The sequence below is a fragment of the Dasypus novemcinctus genome, chromosome 7 (genome assembly GCF_030445035.2).
Source record: "Dasypus novemcinctus isolate mDasNov1 chromosome 7, mDasNov1.1.hap2, whole genome shotgun sequence".
NCBI lineage: Eukaryota > Metazoa > Chordata > Mammalia > Cingulata > Dasypodidae > Dasypus > Dasypus novemcinctus.
Window position 1 is genome coordinate 110,625,739 of NC_080679.1, and position 23,373 is coordinate 110,649,111.

Consider the following 23,373-nt stretch of genomic DNA (forward strand, 5'->3'; position numbering starts at 1 on the left):
ACTGCAGCCAGGCTGGGAGCAGTACTGAGGTGAGGAGGAACAAGTCAAAACTGGTGTGTAATTGATGAAACCAGTGGCACGGCAGTGTTAAATAGAAAAGACTTGAACCTAAAATCTATTATCTGTCTATGAGTACAGTAATACTAACAGGTTCACATTTTGGCTCAGCCCATGACGAAATCCATGGTTAATGAGACTGGAGCCTGCTGACTGCTATGACTTTGAGCTACACTAAGGTCCATGATTAAAACAAGGCTTGAAATCAAAAACAGGAGAGCTGGAGGGCAAGCATGTGAAAAGAAGATGAAACAAGATATTTTTGACAGAAGATAAGTGGGAAGATAAGTAGACAGGAAGATACCAGTAGAGGTTAAAACAAGAAGATGGCCCAGCACCAAGAATAAAAAATAATCAAACAAACAAACAAATGCAACAAGTTATATAGAGGTCAATATAGAAGCATATTTCCTTCGACATTCCAAGGAAATAGTTGGGTAATAAAATTGAAGTGATGACAAAGCAAATTACCAAATAGATATAATACACTGTAATGGCGAAAGAACCAAATATGATGCAAATTCTGGGAGACAGATATCAAGTGCAGCCAGGTTGCAGAAGGGATTTGAGGAAAATGAGGCTGAAGTGGTTAAATGCGGACTGGAATGGGTAGTTCCTGACAGAGAAAAATGATAGGATTTGGGGAGTAGTGTATCCTGGCTTTCAATCATTTCTCCTTTAGCTCAAAATATTCCAGGTGTTAATGCATTCAACTGACACCATCTACTGTGGTGTATTAGCTCAGGAGGTGGACCTGTCCAGACAGTGTGGTCTAGGAGCTTGCTCTACTTCTGGATGATCTATGATGCATCAGCAGGTAACAGGAGAGCATCAGCAGGTAACAGGAGGAGTCAGGTGTGCCCTTGGAAAAGCTTGAATCTACAGTGGAAACAGTTTAAAGTTTTCAGTTCCTTCTAAACCCTTAGTTTTCACTGCACAAAAAAAGGAATTTTTTTAAAAAAGTCTTCTATTTCAAATTTGGCACCATCTTAAAGAACAAATTTTGTCCAAAAAAAGGCATAAAAAAGTGAGCCCTCAAAATGGCATTTTATGCTGGTGTCACTCCTCTCAGTGATGTAACTCTGTTATGCTCCCCACACCCATCCCTACTGCAATTTCAGAATGCCATTAGAATAATGTAGCTTACACATAAGCAAACCTCTACCTGGAAGGTACATTCATATATACCAATAACAGGAAATGGAATTGCTAAAGAATGGGGGTGGTTTCAGGTCAACAGCCTATCCTCCTCCACGAGGACCAATAGCCAAGCCCATGGGCAGGTCTCTGGGAGGGGTGGGATCGAGTTCTGGGCAGGAGGTGGGACCTCAAGAGGGTCCTGGGCCTGGGACAGTGCACATGCGCTGTCAGTTACAGATTTTCCTAGATCCCGCCCACCCATCCTAATAGCATTTGGTGCCCTCATGTTTTTGGTGCTGGCTTCACCTCTCTCCCCTCCCTCCCAACAGCTACTTTACTGCTATGGCCACCAGGCTTTTCGGAGCCAAGAACACCTCCTATCTTCTTCTGGCTGCCCGGCATACTGGTATCAACAAATTTGAAATGCATATTGACTGACTTGATACTTAAGCATCAAGCTAAAGTTAAGTTCTTCAGGAGGCAAAATGGCAAGATGGTGTTTGGCCAATCACCGTGACATGAGGTAGGGAGCCATGAGAAGCATGAAGGGATTGATCTGTGAAACCTCAGTTCTTGACCCTGAAGAGGGCATCCGTTTCTGGGGCTATAGTATCCCTGCAGACTGGAAACTGCTCCCCAAGGCTAAGGGTGGAAAGGAACCCCTGCCCAAGGACCTGTTCTGGCTGCTGGTGACTGGACAGGTCCCAACAAGAGGAGCAGGTCACTTAGCTCGCCAAGGAGTGGGTGAAGAGGGCATCTCTGTCCTCCCATGTGGTCTCCATGCTGGACAACTTTCTTCTAAATCTACATCCCATGTCACGGTTCAGTGTAGCCATTATATCCCTTAGCAGTGAGAGTCATTTTCTGAGAGCATATGCCCATGGCATGCACTGCAGCAAGGACTGGGGGTACACTTAAGATGACTGCACGCGCTAATCATTGAGCTACCTTGCATGGTAGCAAAGATCTCCCGGATCTTCTACCTGACCATCACAGTAACAGGCCACGGACTCTAAGCTTGTCCCACAGCTTTACGAACAGGTTGGGTTACACTAATGCTTAGTCCACTGAGCTCATGCGCATGTACCTCACCATCCACACCGACCACAAGGGCGGCAATGTAAGTACCCACACCAACCACTTGGTGGGCAGTGCCTTTCAGATCCTAATTGATCTTTGCAGCAGCTTTGAATGGCTGGCAGTGCCCTACATGGACTGGCAAATCAGAAAGTGTTTGTCTGACTGACGCAGCTACAGAAGGAAGTTAGCAAAGATATGTCAGATGAGAAGTTAGGAGAATACATCTGGAACACACTGAAATCCACATGCATTGTCCCAGGCTATGGCCATGTGGTATTAAGGAAGATTGATCCATGATATATCTGTCAGCAAGAGTTTGGTTGAAAACACTGGTTGAATGACCCCATGATTAAACTGGTTGCTCAGTTCTATAAAATTGTGCCCAAGATTCTCTTGGAGCAAGGCAAAGCAAGAATCCCTGGCCCAAGGTTGATGTGCCCAGAGGGATGCTGCTCCAGTACTATGGGATGATGGAGATGAATTACTACACAGTCCTGTCTGTGGAGTCCCAGACACTGGGAGTGCTGGCCCAGCTCCTCTGGAGCCCAGCCCTAAGCTTTGCTCTAGAAAGGCCCAAGTCCAGGAGCACCCAGGGGCTGATGAACTTTGTGGAATCTAAGTCAAAGTGAAACTGAAGACAGGGGTAGGACACACTATCAGAAAGGAAGGGAAAAAATATTAAAAAGTACACTTTGTCTTTTTTTTCAGGGGACCTTTAAAATGTTAAGATTAAACGTATCTGAGGCAGTGAAAGCAAGTTCGTGGTTAAAAGGTAAATTAAGACTTTAAAAAGATTTGAAGTGATCCATTTTCCCCTATCCAGATCCTTTCTCCCACCCTGTGTGCGTTGTCCATCAACTGTAGGATGATCAGGACTAGTGCCAGTGATAGAGATCAGACGTGACCTCCGGTCACCGCTAGATATGGAATCTGGCCCCTTTCCCTGGGTCAAAGCTGGTTACAGAGAATTTGCAGTCACTTTGGAGTCTTGGGTTCTCCTACCCTGCCCACCCCTCAGTAGTCACAAACCAAGACTCTGTTCTTTCTGTTTCCATAGGAGTCATGTTGTACCAAACCCCAGTGTCCTCTTCCATGCACATCCCATGGACTCAGATATGACCTTTCTACACATGCCTGTTCTGTCTCTTTTACTGAACCTACGGTTGGCACTGGGGTTGGTGTATACTCAGGAGACTCGAATCTCTGGGTTGGACCTGTTCCAGCTGGGTCCTGAGCCTCAACAGAGTTGCAATTCTCACTTTCCAGTTCATTGGACTTACACAGGTCAGTTAACAGGAAGGTGAAGATGGTCAACAACCACACCAGGGAACCAAGAGTACCTACAACTGCAAGAAGGAGAATCATATCCATCAAACATGTTGTATCTAAGCTCCCTCTCAATTTAGAGGTGGAGAGATGATCACCATCCCAGGGTCCACAGGATGAAGGAATAAAATATGGATTAGAGTGGACTTACTGGTATTCTACTACAGAACTATTGTGACTAGCAATCAAAGAAATTGTAGCATTGATGTGGAGAAAGTGGCCACGGTAGTTGCTGAGGGTAGGGAGAGGGAAGAAGAGATGTGATGTGGGGGCATTTTCTGGACTTGGAGTTGTCCTAAATGATATGGCAAGGACAGATGCAGGACATTATATATCCTGCCATAACCCACTGAAGGTACTGGGGGAGAGTGTAAACTACAATGTAAACTATAATCTATGTGGTGCAGCAGTGCTCCAAAATGTATTCACCAAATGCAATGAATGTGCCACACACAAAAAAAAAAAAAAGAAAGAAAGAAAAAGAAAAAGAAAATATATAAATTCACACAATTCTGTCTGATTTTGTTTTGAGACATTATATTATTCCTGTAAGCTAAACTGAAGTTTGGTTAAAATCCTTCAGGGAACTAAGGGCAAAGAGTAAAGTTCTAAAATCAGATTAACAGAAAACTAGCTCTATTAGTTTAAGAATTTTCAAAGCTGCTTAAGTGAAGAAATTTTAATAAGCACATTATTACAGCTATTATTAGTGTCTGAGGATGTTCTATTCTTACTTCCTTAATACCCCCTTTTAGACCTTTTAGACGTACTATGCCTCATGCTGAAGATGCTCTGGGCCTTCTCCTCTTGGTTGCTACTAAAGAACCCTTTCAGTAGGTTATACTTATCAGTGTCTCCCCTGTGGTGTTTCCCAATAATTTGGTTTTGTCAGTGCTTACTGTGAACTAAGATTTTAACTTACAGACAACACAAACCACTATCTGGCCTACTTTTTCTTTGTTTTTACATGCTCAGGGGTACAGAATATGGATTTGAGAATGATCAGGATGATATCTTCCTGGTAGGGTCCAAGAATGCCATCACCTGTTTTTGAACAGGAAAATAATTCAAGACTGTGTCTGGTCCCTTTAGATGATCAGGTTCTGGGTCTGAGGGCATTAAACATAGTAAGCATCTCTCTTCATCCTTGCCACAAGAAAATACCCCCCTGTTTACAAAACCCTTTCTCTACTCCTTGCTCCAGAGCCCAAAATACTGTGTTTATTTAGATGCCCCATGTTTTAGTTTTGCAAAAGGCTGCTGATGCAAAGTACCAGAAATCTGTTGGCTTTTATTTCCAAGGCCATGAAAAATCCAAACTGAGGCACCACCAGAGATGTTTACTCACCAAAGTCAGCTGCCATGTGTTGAATCAAGATGGCAGGGAATCTCTGCCTGGTCTCTCCTTCCCCTCCAGGCTCCTCTTTCAGACTCAACTACTCCACTTTCTTCCTTATTTCAGCTACAAACTGGTATAGGACTTCTTTCTTAGGGCTTCCTATGTCAGTCTCAGCTGTTCCATGCTTTTCACAATTTCAACTGTAAGCTAGCAGGCAAATGGCTCATCTCTCCCTAGGGCCTTAGCTGTTTGAGCCTTCTCCTTTCTGTCACATGCACGGTCAAAAATGCCAGACCTCTCTCTTCCTGTATTTGTGTGAGTGTCTGTTTAAATCAGACCCAGTAAGGGACAGAGACTCAAACTGAGTCACACCTCACTGATATAGTCCAGTTGAAAGCCCTGAAGCAATCTCATCAAGTAACCTAATCAATGACCCCTTAGCTGAATTTAATACAATCAAGAGATATCCCACCTAGAGGAATAAATCAGTTTACAAATATAATCTTTCTCTTTGGGGATTCACAAAATAATCTCAGACTGACATACCCCAGTTGCACAGTTTTTTAGTGACTCAGATTGCTCTACTTCCTTTTCTTTAAAAAGGACTGAAAATCTCCTGCTGTGTCTCTTCTTCCCTAGCAACGTATGCCTATGACCCTGTGGATTTCAAAACATCAGGACCATACTTGAGATGGCTAAACTATCTGAAAAGCCCTGGATAACTGTTAAATCATGTTGCAGACTTCACTTTGTTTCACATAATATGCAAAATAAATGTTTTTGTTAATAAAAAAATAAAAATTGAAAACAAAAAATACCAAAAAGAAATGACAGGTGACTGGAATTAATGGCCAAATCTATTGAAAATAGATCTCTGCCATAGTCAGAAACAAAGACTGAAAACCTTGAATGTGGATTAAGTCTGCCCTACACATGAATTCTCAGTCATTCCAGGTTCATTACAGACAGTAAATCCACAGGGATTTGAAGCAGAACTGATTATGAACATTTAAGTTTTATTAAACTCCATGGTGCCTAGGAATATTTACTCTTTGCACTATTTTAAGGCTTCAAGTAGAATAATCTGGAAGTTGTTGTCCTGAATGTTACTTGGTAATTTGTTGTCAAAGTTTCCAAACACAGGATCTAGGGGGCTTTATTATTATCATCACCATTAAAAATGTATGTGCCTATTTTCCTGTGGCAAAATGACAGGTGATATATGAAATTAGATGCATCCATAATCCATGTCCTTGAGGATCCTGAATACAAGGACAAAGCTAAGCATTGCTTATAGACAATAACCTAATAAAACTGCTTACAATACATTTTTTGCACAGAACACAAGTGAAGAATAGCAGTTTTTGAGACACAATAAATTGGAGGGATCGGTTTCCCACTTGAGCAGAGTAATGTAGATATTTGATTAGTGTATAGGTGCTGGCAACCCTCTCACTGGTTCTTCCAATTCGTTTGCCCAATCTCATGTCCTAGGTGAAGGAGTGAAGAAAAGGAGTGAAATGTTCAGCAAAGTTTTAAGGCTATGTACATACATTCTTTCAGTTGTACCTTTGGTGGTTTTTGCCCTACAAGTGATTAAAAACAAGATTAGCTAGGAAATTGTTGGACATATCTTTAGATTTTGCTCAAAGAAAGCTTGACCAGGAAAAAATAAGTTATATAGATCTCAATGGAGTTTGAGTTAGAGAAGACATATAAATATCAGTATCTTTCATAGTGCAAATCCAGAGTGGTTGCCTTCAGTGCTCATCCAGCAACCTACACCATGGGCACTATATTTGCATACAGTCTTATCTCACTAAAACTGATTTAGAGGTAGACTTAATAGCTTTAAGCCTAAAGCCAAGGTATTAAGACGGTCTGTTGCCATTGCCCCTTTAGACTTGGGCATAAACTCACAATTGGTTCTAATGTAGTTAAACCATGAATTATAATTTATCTATCTGCCTTCTTTTGCAAACCAAAAACTCAATGGAATCAACCCTATAAAATGCTTAGGTCAGTTCACTCTTTCTTTCAGGGATGGGCCTTTCACTAAAACAGCATTCCATGTTATCATTTGGGAATGGCCCTGTGTCTTTCCCTAAGGAGTCTTCAAGTCATGCCCCAGTTCTACCTTCATTATTGACTTCAACATCTACTCAGATTAAGAAAGGAGTTTTGCTTGTTCCCATCCCTCTTCTACCTGGACTTGTGATTTCCAAAGTTTCTGGGTGTCATGAGGAAGAGAGACCATAAATACCACCATTCCCACCAATGCTACTACTAATATTACTATTCTACCAACTTTTCTTCCTTCTCCTCTTTTTTTTATGGTACCAATTTTAAATAGTTTTATTTAAGACATTGCATTTTTAACTTAGAATACAGTACTATAAAGTACAATGCTACATCCTTTCACTGTGCACAGATTCCATAGTCAAGTGTTGAGAATATCCAGGAATTTTGCGGAGCAGCTGAGCTTTAAACTGATACAGTATGTCCTACAAATTTGTGTCCTTCAATTTTTTTACTGTGTAATAATGCTAAGGCATGTATGTTGATTGAAATTAATCAGCCTCTTCAATGGTGGATCCAGAATAGGGACCACCAGAAGGAGGTGCTCCACTATCAGAGAAGCCTCCAGTCATTTCTGCCTGGCATGCCTCCTACACTGGGGTACACTTGGTAATGACAGGGTTGCAGATTTTCTCTAGCTCTTTCTGCTGATGTTCAAATGCCTCCTTCTCTGCAGTCTTATTCTTTCTGAGCCAGTTGATTATTTCATTACATTGGTCAAGAATCTTCTACTTGTCCTCATGATTGATCTTGCCTTGAGCTTCTCATCTTTAACTGTTGCTTTCATATTAAATGCATAGGATTCAAATCAATTCTTAGATAACACCTTGTCCCTCTGTTTCTCATCTCCAACTTTGTACTTAGCTTCCTGGATCATGCAATCAATGTCTTCTTTGCTCACATGGTCCTTGTTGTTAGTGATGGTTCTCTTATTCTCTTTTCCTGTACTCTTATTCACAGTAGAAAATTGAGGATGTCAATTTCAAATGTGACCTCAATCTGAGGAACACCATGGAGGCAGGTGTTATCCCTGTGAGTTCAAACTTACCAAGCAGTTTATTACCCTTGGTCATGGTATGCTCACCTTCATAAGCCTGAATGAGCACATCAGGCTGGCTATCAGAGTATGTAGTGAAGGTCTGTGTCTGCTTGGTGGGAATGGTGATATTGCATTTTATGAGGACAGTCATAACTCCACCAGCCATTTCAATAGCAAGGGAAAGAGGAATGAGTTCCAGGAGCAGCAAATCTTGAACATTTTCAAATTTGTCTCCAGAGAGGATGTTTGCTTGGACAGCTGCACCGTAAGCAACAGACTTATCAGGGTTGATGCTCTTGTTCAGTTCTTTTCCATTGAAGAAGTCCTGGAGAAGTCTCTGAATCTTGAGGATATGAGTAGAACTTCCCACCAGGACAATATCATGGATTTATGATTTGTCTAGCTTGGCATTCCTAAGGGCTTTCTCCACAGGGTTTAGGGCACCACGGAATAGGTCAGCATTCAGTTCTTCAAACCAGGCACAGTTATTGGAAGTATAGAAGTTCTTCAGAGAGGAAATCAGTCTCAGTTCTGGCCTGGGTGCTGGAAGAGACAGTGTGCTTAGCACTTGTACATAAGCAGTATGGAGGTAATAGCTCTCTTATTCTCACTGATGTCTTTCTTATGATTGCACATAAATTCAGCAATAAAATGATTGACCATTCAGTTATCAAAGTCTTCTCCACCTAAGTGAGTGTCTTCAGCTGTAGATTTGACCTCAAAAGTTCCATCTGCAATAGTGAGGATTAATACATCAAAAGTGCCACTTCTCAAGTGAAAGATCAGCATATTTCTTTCAGCATCAATCTTTTTGTCTAAGCCACAAGCAATAGCAGCATCAGTTGGCTCATTGATGATTCTGAGAACCTGAAGCTGGCAATAGTTCCAGCATCTTTGGTGGCCTGATGTTGAGAGTCATTGAGATACGCTGACATTATGACAACAACATTGGTAACAGTCTTCCCAAGGTAGACTTCTGCAATTCCCTTCATCTTTTTCAGAACCATAGAGGATACCTCCTTTGCGTAGAAACTTTTGATCTCACCCTTGTATTCTATTTGGATCTTGGGCCTGCCCAAATCATTCACCACTACAAAAGGCCAATGCTTCATATCATAATGGATGAATGCATCATCAAATCTACATCAAATCAGACATTTGGCATCAAAAGCCATGTTGGTGGGTTCATGTTAACTTGATTTTTGCAGCATCACCAATCAATTGTTCAGTATAAATAAAGGGGGCACAGCTTGGAGTTGTTTGGTTCCCCTGATCACTGGCAATTATTTATACTTTTTTGTGCTGGATGACATCCACACAGGAGTAGATGGTGCTAAGATCAATGCCGAACACAGGTCCCCAAGACATGGTTGCTTAGTGTAGGTCCGACTTGTAGAAGAAAACAGCAACCCTGAAAGCTAGCGCCAAATTCAATGAGCCCTTCTCCTCCTTAAACCTCCTCCTCCTTTGTTCATTTCCAAAGCTTCAGTATTTATCAATTCTTCTAATACAGGTTTTTTACACATTGATTAGAGGGCTAGAATCTCTCTGTGTAGCTTAGTGGTTTAGCAAGCCCACATTAGCAAGTGAATAGGTGAAACTGAAGAGGACTAATAGTTGAGACCCAGTGTTGGCCCTGGTCATGGTTCTTCTGTTGCTGATTAGGTCCTCTCTCAGTCCCAGCTTGCAAAATGTTGGACTCTACTCAGAAATTTTTGTTAGCTTCTTTTCAGAAGTCATTTCTTGAGCAGAATACCTACCATAGTGTTTCTATCTATATGCATGGAGTTGAACTATTATGAGAGTTCTAAATAAATTTAGAAAAATGTAAACATTAGAATTAAAAGAGATTTTAGAGTCATCCATTCTTAAGGCCCCAGTTTGCAAGGCCAGAGGGGAAATGTCCCATGGCCAGGGTCTGAAAAATTAATCAGGGAACGTGTGGCACCAGGTCTTCAGACTCACTGGGTGACTCTCCCTCCATTTCAGGGGGCAGATCAGTCATTACTAATCTATATAAAGGCAAGAATTTAACAACTTATAAGACAAAGAGGATCAGAACACCATGTACACAGACAGTTCGATTTTCTTTATAAATAGAATCTGTACTGGTTTGTCCAATATAAAACCAGCCAATGTAGCTCACATTAGAGGTCATCTAAAACTAATAGTCAAAATACTTCAGGTTTTATTAACAATATTCAAAGTATTTATTAATGATGCAAGTGGTTTTCATACCAAGGAAGGCATTTCTTATAGCAGTAGAAAGCTCTACTTGTTCCTTCACTGCCTTTTCTCTTTAAGCATTAGAGCTATTAAGTGCAACATCTGCACAGAACAAGTTGTTTGCTTTTTAGCAGAAAATTTTAGCAGAAAGTGATATTTGATGAATTAAAAATGTTGTTTGACCTTGAAAAACTGATCAAAATATTGGGTTCTTGGTCCTTTACTGTGATGCCTCAATAACTTTTTAAAGCTGGATTTTACAAGGCCCTTAGCAAATTGGTTTTGCAATGGTGTTTTTCCTTGTATCTGATGAATTACTTGGATGCTGACAAACTTGCTAGAATTGTGTGTGTGTGTGGAGGGGGGCGATTGGAAGGTCTAACCAGTAGCTTCTGCAATCACTAAAGATGCCCAGTGGGTATTTTAGGGCCCTTTAATTGAAATCAAATTATGTAAATCCACTTCAGTGTGTGATGAAAAGGCAATAATTCCAAAGGGTGAAGAACTGGACCTATCAGCACAGTTGAAAGTTAACTTTGGAGATATTAAAAGATGTTCCTAGGTCTGTAACTTCTTGTTCTTTGTCCAGGAAATTTATTTTCTAGACAATTACCTCTATGGGGAAAATCCAGGGCTGGAGGGAACAATTTTACAGATTCTCACTGTTATTGAGCCAGCACTGCCAGCTATTAAATAACAGGTGGCAGACTGTGATTTATATGCGGAAGTTGCACTAAGTAGTCATCCAGTGGAGGCCCTGGCCCTCAGGAAAGGAAGTGAAGATCGTACATCAATTACTATAAAACTAAAGTATCTTGATTCTTTAGTCCAAATGTGCTTACCTATTAAATAATAAAAAACAGAATTCACGAGGCAAGATACAATATCACCAGTGCACACTCACGCTAGACAAATATATCATTTCAGTCTTCAATCACCCTTTATGTGGTTTTCACACATCTTAAAAAGAAAACATTAACCCACGCTGCCTTTTCATATAAGAGGAACTTGGTATTTCTAAGTGATGTTTGTGATAGCAAGCCACAAAGAACTTGGGTCAAATGTTTTAGTTGAATGGACAACTCCCAAAATTTTATTCACAGAATGAGTATGAAATATTTGTTTTGAAATATTTTTTTTGTTTTTCTCATGTAGTATTAGTTATTTTTTTTTCCCTAGGAGTACTGGATATATTCCATGTGTTATGTAATTTTCAGCTCACCAGTGTTTTAGGTACTACAAGTATATGTCAGATAAACTGATTTGTAGCTCGTCTGATCCTCCCCCCAAACGAAGAGCATTTGGAATTGTGTGAGAGTGCTTTTGTGTGTTGGGGATAACACCGACATTTGTGGATCAAAGGCCAGGAACCCAAAACACAAGACAGTTTTGCTCAATAAAAGATTTCCCACAAGAATGCCTAGAGTGCCACTTTTGAGCAATGATACCTGAGGAACCACCTGCCAAGCAAACAAACAATTTAAGCAACTTCAGGACCTCACCTCACTAATGTGTCCTATGCCACTGCTGTAGCATGAGGATCCCTTCTCCCCTGTAGCTTGGGGAAAAGTAAAAAATTAAACATAGCCAATTAGTTTGCAGAACCTAAGGGGTTTCATTGCATTAGACATTCCCAAGGCTAAAGGAGTCAAGAAATATCTCAGACCCAACATAGAAAGGTTGGCTTTTCTAACACCTTCATCAGGTTCAAATGTAAAATAACTTCCTATTTAATACAACTCTCCCATATGATATAACAAAGATGAGAAAGAACAAAGTAACATTATGCAGAAACTTTTAGTCTTCATCCTTCATCCTGAGGAAGATGTCCTCCATCTTTTTGTGGTTAGCTTTTGGCATTGACTGGTTTCCAGCATCCACCCATAAATACTGTAAAAGCAGATGTTATTGAAACTTTTGCAATTATTTTTCTGTTCAGAGCCATAATATGATAACATGTTCAATTCCGGGGAATGAGTGAAGGGTGGCAGATTTGGAGTTTGCCATTTTAGTTAATCTTTTATTTATATTAGTATGAAATAAATGTAAATGATGGTTAATACTGAAAGAAAAACTCACTACTCCACATCCAGTGTCTAGTCCCTGGCCTTGCCAAGACAGCATTCACTTCCGTTTAACTTGGCTTTTTAGACAGGCTTCTCGCTGACTCCAGACCCCTGCCCTCCCTCTCACACTGCCCTACACTACCCTGACACTCCTAACTAGGTCGTTCATTATCTCTGCCTTTCTCCCTGGTGCTTATCGACTCCAGATGGCCTAATTGCAAAAGAAAACTTTCTGAACCAAGTAGTCCTAATTGCAACTTCAGTAACTGTACTAGTTTGCCAAAAGCTGCCAAGGCAAAAATACTAAAATTGGGTTGGTTTTTATAAAAGGAATTTATTGAGGTAAACACTTACATTTCCAAGGCTGCAACAATGTCCTAATTAAGGCATCATCAGAGATGATTTCTCACCAAAGGTCAACTGCTAGCAGATCCTGGAATTCTGCCACATGGTGAGGCAAGATGGCAGGTCTGCCGGTCTCTCTACCTTCTCTTGGAGCTCAGCTCTGGGTGATCAGGCTTTTCTCCCTGGGCCTCATCCCCTTGAGACTCTCTGAGTTTCTTTGTCTTTCTGCAGGTGTGGGCAAACCTGGAGTCCTCTCCCTCACATGGCCTGGTCAAAATGGCAGAGGTCTCTTTTCTGTGTGTCTTTCTATCTGTGTGTTCTCAGTTTATATAAAACTCAACAAGGGGGCGGAGACCTAACTTGGGTCACTCCTCACTGATGTGGCCCAATTTAAAGTCCTAAAGCAATCCAATCAAGTAATCTAATAAAAGCCTCCTTAAATGAATTTAATTCAATCAAAGGGTCCCAAACCCACAGGAATGGATTCTTTTCTGGGATTCACAAAATTCAAGCTGTTATACTCACTCATCCTTCCCAGTGATCAGTGCTTCTTACTCTCCTTCAGTGCTTTTCCACGAAATCACCCCTAGCCCTTAAAAAGCTTGTTGTCCTTTGCTTCAATGGGGATGATTTCTATTCTCTTTTCTGTACCACATCTATAGATATGGATAAAATCATCTTTGATTTTACATTTATGCATTTCACATTGTTGCATTTTTTTCTTTGACATTCCTGTTACTCACTGCACTATTTTTAGCTCTGTTAGTTTTGGTATGGGCAAGTCTTTTCATTTTTCTTTTTACTTTTAGTCTAGTAGACCCAGTTTGGAAATTTCAGAAGAATTTTATCAAGAAATTGAAGGTACAGATTTCTAGGTCTAAGAAGCCAAATATCATGTCTCACTCCATCCCATTTAAAAGACACATAGACTTCTGTGCATTTTTGCAATATTTCTAAGGAAACCCTAATATGAAACAACAGTTGGGTTGCTTCATGTTTAGCACTCCTATTGTTTTCAGTTCCTCAAAAGTTTTTGATTCTACTATAAATGCAAAGCTTTTGCAACACTCAATTCTGGAAAACTTCCTTGTCTTTTGAATGTTTCTTTGCCTTTAACAATTTCAATGAGAATGTTCCATCCAAAATGAGTTTGCTCTATCCTAAAATTAAATTCAGTTGACAATGTAGGCATCTCAAATCCCTTCAGAAACTGTCGAGTTCTGGAAAGTGTTACATTAATCTTAGATATATTTCTTATTTTGCCAAAGAGTCAGAGACCAAGTCTGTGAGAAATGCATTTCTAAAGTTATTTATTACAATTTCTCAGCAAATTTTCAAATCCATTTTAAAACACATCCATTAAGTAAGAAGCCAGCTCCCTGCTTGAGGTCATTACTAATTGTCCTTTCTAGCTACTTCCTGAGTACTTCCTTGATACTCCTCTTTTTCTTTCATGTCACATTCAAACTATCATAATCCTTCGTAGAAAATGCATGTGGTCAGTAGAATCTTAAATTAAGTTCTTATCCTCTGAAATGTTTCCAATTGCAGATGATATGTGGAACATAAATTATACATATTATTTGAAGCCTAATACAAATTCAGACCATTTTGATATTATTTTCATTTTGTTCCAATTTCAAATTTCTAACTCTTCGAAAGAAAAGATGTTGTTACCTCCAAAGGTTAAGGGCAATTTTGTAACTCACCTATAAAAGTCAAGATGGACCAGTTTATGCTGTAGTAACAACCCCACTGAACACCACAAAAGATTTCTTTCTAATAAGACTCTACTAAATGTTGAATTTAAACTAAGAACAAAAGTCCCCAGACAGCAAATAACTTAAAACTTTGAAGATAAAACTAGAAAAGACTGTTTTGACTAAACATTCATATAGCTATTATGTATTTCATTGATTAAAATGTTCAAGTCCACTGTGTTAGATACAGAGGAAACTACAAAGATAGGTAAGAAAGAGATAGAAAAAAAAAATCTCACTCTCACTGCATATCCAATGTGGGCCAGTAGGGGTCTCTGATCTTTGCAATACAGTAGGCTTTGTCGTCACCCAGGCTGCCTCCACGTGATTAAGAACAAACCACTATATTATCTCATATGTCAGTGAGCATTTCTTTCTTAAAGGGGGATGCAGGTCACATGTGGTCACATTTCATTGGTTGGCCAAAGTAAGGCCATAGCTAATTTCAAAGAGGGTGGGAAACTCAATGCTACATGTTCCCAGAAAATAGAAGAATGAAAATGTTTATCAAGAGCTCTAAGGGCTTATGCCCCATCAAATACTTCACCTCTCAAATCTGGCTTTCGACTGTCTGATGCCTTGGAATACTCATGCTAGCACTTGGTTTCTGTTTCTGCTAAACATTATCACTCAAAGAGGACAATAATAGCTACAAAAGCATGTCTATTAAGACCCATTTACAAGCACAAAATGAAATTTAAGTATGTTAGTTCAATCAAAGACTACATTTATGCTCAAGTGACCCCCGTGTTCAATTTTTCATTAATTCTCATTTACAGACTTGGGTCAAAAAGAAAGCATATTCACAATTCTATTCATGACATTATGGTGACTAGAAAAAAACATACCCTCTTTGCATGTTCTCTTTGTACTCTTGCAGGAATCTTTCCTATCCCAAACTCATTATAATTATTCTCCGTGATCCTGTAGTTAGTAATTTCTTCCTGATCTCCTCCCAGTCCAAGCTCAAATGGTGCTGCTTATACTTACAGCTTTTAACATTATCTACATTCAGTGCTTCTTCTAAGCTCAATGCTATCCTCTGCATTATCCAAGTTATCTTCTCTCACCTATTTCAACATAGTACCACTTCTTTTCTGTGCTAAATAAGGTTTGTCTGAGGAAAGAGAAACTAATTTTTGCAACTCCCATACGGAAGCTGCAAAGATTGTTAGAAACTATTCCCTACTGCTTGAGGCTACAAGTGCTTCACTAGGTCTTACATGTTTGCTTGACAATCTCACAGCAGGAAACACTGTGGGGAGAGGAATAAAATGAAATAACAAGAAGATTGGCTGTCAAAGTCTTTATGTAAGCTCTCCTAATTAGTGTATCACTTTATTGTTTAATGTTGAAAACTTAAAATTTTGACTGACCCACACCTTTGTAGACTTGAAATATGGTCCTCTATTTCAGTTACCACATCTCATCAAATTATTCTCTAGAAAGTCACTTTCTTTTCATACTAGGCCAGGACATAGCAATCATGGATTATTGCCACTGACTTTAAATTACCTTTCCAGTTTCCAAATTACCCCTCATCCACTGCATCCTACTCTCAAGAATTAATCTGCTTAAATACCTCTGAGAGGCTAATTATTGAGATGTTCATTTTATTTTAATCTTTGTTACTGGAGACTGAAATAATTAGAGGTAGATGTTATGCTCATCCCCAAAAGCCTTTTGTTCTGTGCCTGGACTGTTAGGATTTTGTGAAGGAGAGCTATAAGCAGAAATTTGGGGAAGTCTAGAGCACATGCCCCATATCCAGTCTTTGTTTAGTGAAAATAAGCTAATTAAAGGAGTTCGGTGCTTAGGGCGAAGGAAGCAGAACAGGTTCTCTAGTGGAGGGGGCATGGTTAGATTCAGCAAGATGGTGGAGGGATCAGAGTTGCCCTGTCTCTAGAGGCACATGGAACTGTGCTCCCCTCCCACATAGTTCCCTGAGTGACAAAAGGATACATAATAGAATAACAAATTTTTACCAAGGTGCTAGAACACAGAAGGTCCTGGTGTTGGAACCCTGGAGAAAGGACATGTCTTCATCCCTAGACAGGGAAGCTGTAGCTCTCTGTTTTGAAAGACACATGGATTGAACCAGAGCATGTGAGGAGCTACTACGAGAAACTAGACTAGAAGCCCCTCCTCCTACCCCAATGCAAATATGACTGAGGTAGTGATATGGGCGGTCTATGTATTCAAGCTTATCTAGTTTCTGGAAAGCCCCCAAGCCCCAAGAAACCTAAACTTAAACCTTTCCTGCCAAATGCTTCTTAACCCACCCCTCCCATACTCTCTGTATAAAAGCAACCTAAAGGCTGGCTCCGGGCTGTTTTTGGACTCAAGTCCACTGGGCCCGGGTGGCTATAAGAAACTTCCTTCCCATGAAGGTCTCAAGTCCTGACTTTCTATACCATGATAACAGAATCATCCTCAGTGCCTCAACAGTAGTATTTCCTGCCATTTCTGGTAGGTAGGGGTCCAACCTGATTTCTCTGATCTGGAAGAGAAAATTAAGAAAATTTTCATCTTTTGAATGATGTACTTTGTGAAAGAAAAAATTGTGCTGGACAATGTGAAACAGACAGGATGGTTTTATCCATCCTTACCATGGTGGGGGAGAGGGAAAGGACTCAATTCCACTGAAAAGTAAAAACAGCAAACTTTTAAAGGCTGAGTGGAAGGATAGTGAGGGAGGGACCTGGGATGAGTGAGGGGTTTACTCAGGTGACAATTAGGACCGCTAGGTTCTGATTGTTTTCTTCTGCAGCAATTAAGTCACTTATCTGTGAGGGTAGGGAGAGAGGAAGAGGGAGGTAAGGAACTCCTTGGTTAGGAGCCTCTCAGGGGCCTGCCTAGTGCAAGTGCTGCAGTGAGGGCCAGGGCAAGGGCCTGGAGTAAGGGTGATTTGGCTCAATGGATAGAGCATCTGCTACCACAAGGAAGGTCCAGGGTTCAAGCCCAGGGCCTCCTGACCCATGTGATGAGCTGGCCCACGTGCAGTGCTGATGTGCGCAAGGAGTGCCATGCCAGGCAGGGGTGCCCCCGCATAGGAGAGCCCCATGCTCAAGGAGTACACCCCGTAAGGAGAGCCGCCCAGCACGAAAAAAGCTCAGCCTGCCCAGGAGTGGATCTGCACACATGGAGAGCTGAAGCAGCAAGATAATGCAATAAAAAGAGACACAGATTCCTGTTGCCGCTGACAAGAATATAAGCGCACACAGAAGAACACAAAGCGAATGGACACAGAGCAGACAACTGGTGGGGGGGAGGTAGGGTAGGGAAGGGGAGAGAAATAAATAAAAAACAAATCTTTAAAAAAAAGTTCAGTAAGGGGAAAATGTGAGAGGGGTACGGTGGGGTATATAGGAATCCCCTATATTTTCAATGTACCTTCTCAGTAATCAAAAACATCTTTACTAGTAAAGTTTAAAAAAAAGTTTAATCAAACTAAAGGGAACTTAAGGCCATCTAGGTCAACTCTAAATTCATAGCTACTATATACCACTTTCAACATTATTCTCTCTTACTCAGAAACCTTCACAGGCTACTCTCTTCCTATATTAATCTAAGTACCATAGGTAAATGTTCAGAGATCTCTGGAATTAATCCCTACCTTTGCTGCCAAAATTATTTTCTTCTATATCCAAGTACTCATTCTTTGCTCTAGTCAAACTTACATTTTCACTGTAGCCCCATGGGCAGTACATTCTCATTCCTCCAACTCTAAAAGTACTTTATCCCTGAGCAACTCTAGGGTATGAAATAAACCACTTTATATACACAGTCTAGAATTATTTGTAGTTATTTCATTAGGGTTAGAGTTCTTAATAAGATTAAAATCTCCTTTGGGGTAAGAATCGTGTCATATTTCTTTTACTCTCATCATTTCTAGCAAGGGGCAAAGAACAAAATTAATTAATTAATTGCATTATATGTAAATTCTTATATGGAATAGTGTCTGGGTTACATATCTCATTCAGGGAGAGAGCCTGCCATTCAGGATAAATAACTAACTGGCATAAAAGGCATCATAGTAGAGAAATGCAAAAAGACAATTAATTGGTTATTTCATCTGCAGATATGTTTAACTCCTTTGACAGGTTTGGAAACTGGATTGATTAAGCTACCTGTTACTTAGCTCTGTAAAGTGCAAATTGTTGCAACCTGGAAGGTGAAAATTTTCTGTTCCAAGGAAGAACTGAAGCCCAATGAAACTGAGGAGATGTTCAGATCACTGAACAGTAAGATCCAAAGTATCAGGTATTGAGTTTGTGTTTTCTCTGCAGTGCTACTGTAATGATTACTAATTTAAGGGGAGTAGAGGGGTGGGACCTAAATCAGGGAAATTTTAGACAGGAAATGACCAGAGGGAACCAAAAATTATCTGGCCACTGGGTTCATTTGGGAAAAGAAAACAGTGTAGAAGCCTCCTTTGCATTGCAAATGCTAAACTAGGAAATTAAATTTGTTCTCTAACCTTATTTTTGTGTCAGCTAATACTAAAGACATTTGCAGACTAGTAAACTACTACTGGTAACTATCAATACCTACAGCTTTAATTAATCACCTTTCAAATATGCCCTGAAAAGCAGGATGAGGAACCTGCCTCAGTATTTCAAAAGACAGAAACAGTTAAAAAGATGAAACCAAGTACATTTCAGTTGTCTCGGTGTGGTAATCCAACCTTCATTAACATGCAGGCAATAAAACTCAGTACGGCTTCTGTATATGCTTTTGACTTACCCACTCTGTCAAGAATTCTAAGAAAACGACTGACTCTCCCAGGTCTCCCTTTTCTGCTAAGCTTTCTTGTTATGAAAGCATAAGACAAGATCAGTCATTGATTGGGGAATTGAAGCCCTCCCATAGAAGATGAGTATGTCGACAGAAATACCGTCAGTTCCCCGGCATGCAGGTCAAATATTCCTTAATCTTACTTGTGTCAAGGGATTGTATGACTGCTCCCCCCCCCACCCCGCCCCAGACAAAGACAGCCAATATTGCCTGCACTGGGACCACGACCTGTTGAAAATGTGCTGGAAAGAGACAGAGCGAACAGAAGGACAGCAGTGCCTCCCTCAGACCCAAAAAATAACGTCGAGCTACATCGCAAACGCCAAACGAGCTATATTTTCACTTCTACTGTCTGACATTTACCAGAGGGAAAAGATACATAAGTAATGAGGCAAAAGGGCATTAGGAGCCTGGTGTGTATTTCCCATTACATTAAGAAATGAACCTAGCAGAAATTGCACTTAGAATTAAAAATTAAAAATGAATCGCGTATCCTTCACATTTGTCAGAGCTTCCTCAACAAATTCAACAATTCTCAACGCATACATGCGGTTCATCTTTTTATGCCTCGCCCCAACAATATTGCCCACTTGTTTTCACTGTATGAAGCTGCACATTATTTGAAGTCAGTATGTAAACGCCAGCATCTGTGCCTGTCTCCCCTAACTCCGTTATTTTCTTAATAACAACAGCTGCTGCCATTAGCAACTGTCTCATATTTGAGAGGCGTGGAATTAGCAGCGTACATGTATCCTATCATTTAATCCTTAACAAAAACTCCACACAGTAGGTATTACCACCGTAATTTTACCGAGACAGAGTTGAGGGAAGCCACACAGCAGCTAAGTGGTAGAGCTTGCTTCTTGAGGGCAAATTCAAGCCTGTCTCCCCTTCCACCTGCCCCTTCAAAACCTAGTATGGCGTTCTGCCCTCTCTGAGGGCTCAGTAATTATATTTCTCACTGAGTTTGCTTGCATGCATGAACAAAACATCAGGCTGAAGAGTAATTAATGTGGCTGTGTAGTGCACAAGCAGGTAAGCCACGGAGTCCATGCATTTTGCTCTGGATTGACACACTCTCCCTATGTCTCTCTCTCTGTGTCTCTGCCTCTGCCTCTGTATCCATCTCTATCTCTCTCTCTCTCTCTCACACACACACACACACACACACACACACACACACACAAAACAGTTTGGACTACATGGTTGGGCCTCAGCATGCAGAGTCTGATTCTTGATCACAGAGAAGGGATTGAACTTTTTTTTTTCAACTGGGTAGTCACCTCTTCAAGATCTCTAGGAGGGTATATGCAGCCCAACTTGTATTAGATTCTGATCCAGCATCTACGAAGGATACTTCATACTGAATAGATGGTTAATTTTCGGGCTTTTAAAACCCAATGCACTTACTCTCTTGAGATTTCCTAGTTGTTGGGTGGTTTTTCTGACAAGGATTAGGGCAGGTGGTCAGGGCTGTAATTATACTCTAATGGAAACTGCTATTTACAGTTGAAAGGCACCTCTATAATCTGGATGGCTCCAAGAATTTAGACTTTCTTAATGCTGTTTCACGTTTAGGAAAAGAAAAAAAAAAAACGAAAGAAAGAAAACCTCTCCCAGCACCTGTGCAAGGTGCTTAAAATGTCATTACCACCTGTAATTACATGGAGAATCCAATTACCGCAGCTAAAGCATCAGATTGGTACCTACAGTTTGTACATGTTGACCATGTTGCCTATAAAAATGACAACTGGAGAAGCACACATAGTGGGTGATTGTGTGCATCTTGTGTAAAGCTCCAAAGAGCAATTAGAATATAAAGAGTAATGAGGAAAATGAGAATAAATGAGTCTCACTAAAGAAATAGCATTTCACAAGTATTATGTTAGAGTTTCTTCAGTTGCAAAAAAGTAGGAGAAAATTGTCCTCAAATGAAAAAAAGTATAAGTTCATATAACATATTGGAGTAAATAAGAAAGAAATATAATACCATTCTAAATGAGATGTATTACAGTTTTCAAGTTCACTATGCAGACTTGGCTGATGTTCTATAATAAAATGTGAGGATCCTCTATAGAGACTTAAAGTTTTCTGGAAAGAGACAGGTGAGCTGGACCTAAATGAATATCAAAATCATTGTAACAGAGCCAGCTGAATCTTGTGTGATATTCAATTCATCATGGCAGTTGCATGGGTACAATAAATTATCTTTTTTCTTGTAAATGGAGTAGTGATAAATGCAGAACTGTCTGACAACCTGTTATATGGTCAGTAGTCAGGAAATGAATGGAAAATGACAGGAATAAATAACATAATCTGATCAGTTACTGGCACACAAAACTTCTGAATCTCTGCTTTGTGTAACAATCCCTGATCTCCTGGGAGTCACCTTAGAAAGACTGGTTATTACCACAAATAAATTCAATTGTATGAAGAACAGAAAGCCTCAGTTTTTCCAGGTTATAGTTAGGTTTTATTGAAACTGCTTTCTATATAAAGTAAATTACCTTATGTCAGAGCTCCTTGATGCAAACTAAATTAACATACCACATTGAAGAAAAAAAAAAATAAGGCAAATTCCCTAATTCCTAATTGAATTATAAATTCTTCAAGAGTTTGTGACTATTAATTTCTTTCTAAAATATCTGTAATATCCACAAGTCATTTATAGGAAATAGACATTCAATAAATGTCCTTTGCTGAATTTCTCTATGTTGAATTTATTATATATATATATATAATATATATATATATTATATATATATGGTATGAGAATATGCATAATAGAACATCTTGTCTCATGAAAAGTTCCTGGTGGAGACATGAGCAATAATCTGACTTTTAAAAATTGAATTAATAGTAACTATTAAATAATGTACTAAATCACACTCTCCAGCTTAAATGCCAGTTGGCTTATTATTTTTAGGTTCTTGAAGCCATTGTTCGAGTCTCCCTTTTTATCCTTCACTTTGAGACTCTCTTTAAAACTCTCTGCCCTCTTTTTCTCATGACACAATTTTCTCATAATTCTCCTCTGACCTCAAACCATTCTGTTCTTTTTTTCTGCCATCTTTGCTGCATCTTCTATACTTAGCCCTCTTTTTTCTGAAATGTCCCTGTCCAACTGCATGTATCACTATGGTTTTTGCTTTCATGCATGTGTAGTTAGCTTTTGAAGATATGTCTCCAGCAAAGTTCCATCTCATACCAGAAAACTACTTATAACTGCTCACTGGACAGGTCCACTTGATTTTCCAGAGTCAGGTAAAGGCCAGCCAATATTGACCTAGGATTCTTTCCTTGCCACACTAAATCTTCCTCTTAATTCCAACCTTAATTCTTAGCATCACTATCTACCCCAAAGTATAAATCAGACTCCATTCCCAGTCTCATTTTTTCCCCTCCCTCTTCTTCTCCCCCAAATCTAAGTTTTTGCAATCTTTATTGCTTCTTTCTCTGTATCCCATTAGTACTACCTGGCTTCAGGCTTTCAACATTTCCCTACAGCTTTGTTGCCGTCTCCTCATTCATCTTCCTGCCTTTAATTTTGGCTACCATTTTAATTTGTTCTCAGAATACTATAAGCCTGATCCTGTCACTTTCCTGACTGAAATTCTTTGATGGCTTCCATTTCAAATTAGAAGCCAATCTTGTTAATATGGGCGACTGGTTCCTTTCCCAAATTGGCTGCTGCCTGCCACTCTCATTTCATAAACTTCTGTCTCCCTTGTTACCCCATCCTGCATTTTACCCATTCGGAACAGGCATTTTCTTAAACATCCAAAATAACACTCTCCTTCTGTATTTCATTGTTTGCTTGGCAAACTCATATTCATCCTTCAAGATTCTAAACAAGAATCATTTCTTCTCTGAAAATTTTCCTGGTACTCGCTGGAACCTAGATATTTCCTCCTCCATGCTTCCACACAGCTCTGGCTAGTTATCTACTATAGGATTTATCACACCATACTTGGATTCCTAATTTTTCGGTAGACTACGGGATCCTTAAGGCAAGGGCTCATTTTTTTTTTTGCCCAAGCCTTTATCCTCCTAACCTAGTATAGAAGCACACATGGTTGGTCTCAATCACTACTTGTTGAATAGGTAATTTTTCCAAAA

General features: G+C 39.9%; 2 pseudogenes; one reads left to right on the forward strand and one right to left on the reverse strand.

The window, feature by feature from the left end:
• Positions 1-1,539: 1,539 nt before the first annotated feature.
• LOC101431553 (citrate synthase, mitochondrial pseudogene) lies at positions 1,540-2,906 on the forward strand (annotated as a pseudogene).
• Positions 2,907-7,512: 4,606 nt separating this feature from the next.
• On the reverse strand, positions 7,513-9,428 carry LOC101431976 (heat shock cognate 71 kDa protein pseudogene; annotated as a pseudogene).
• Between the last annotated feature and the right edge of the window lie 13,945 nt (positions 9,429-23,373).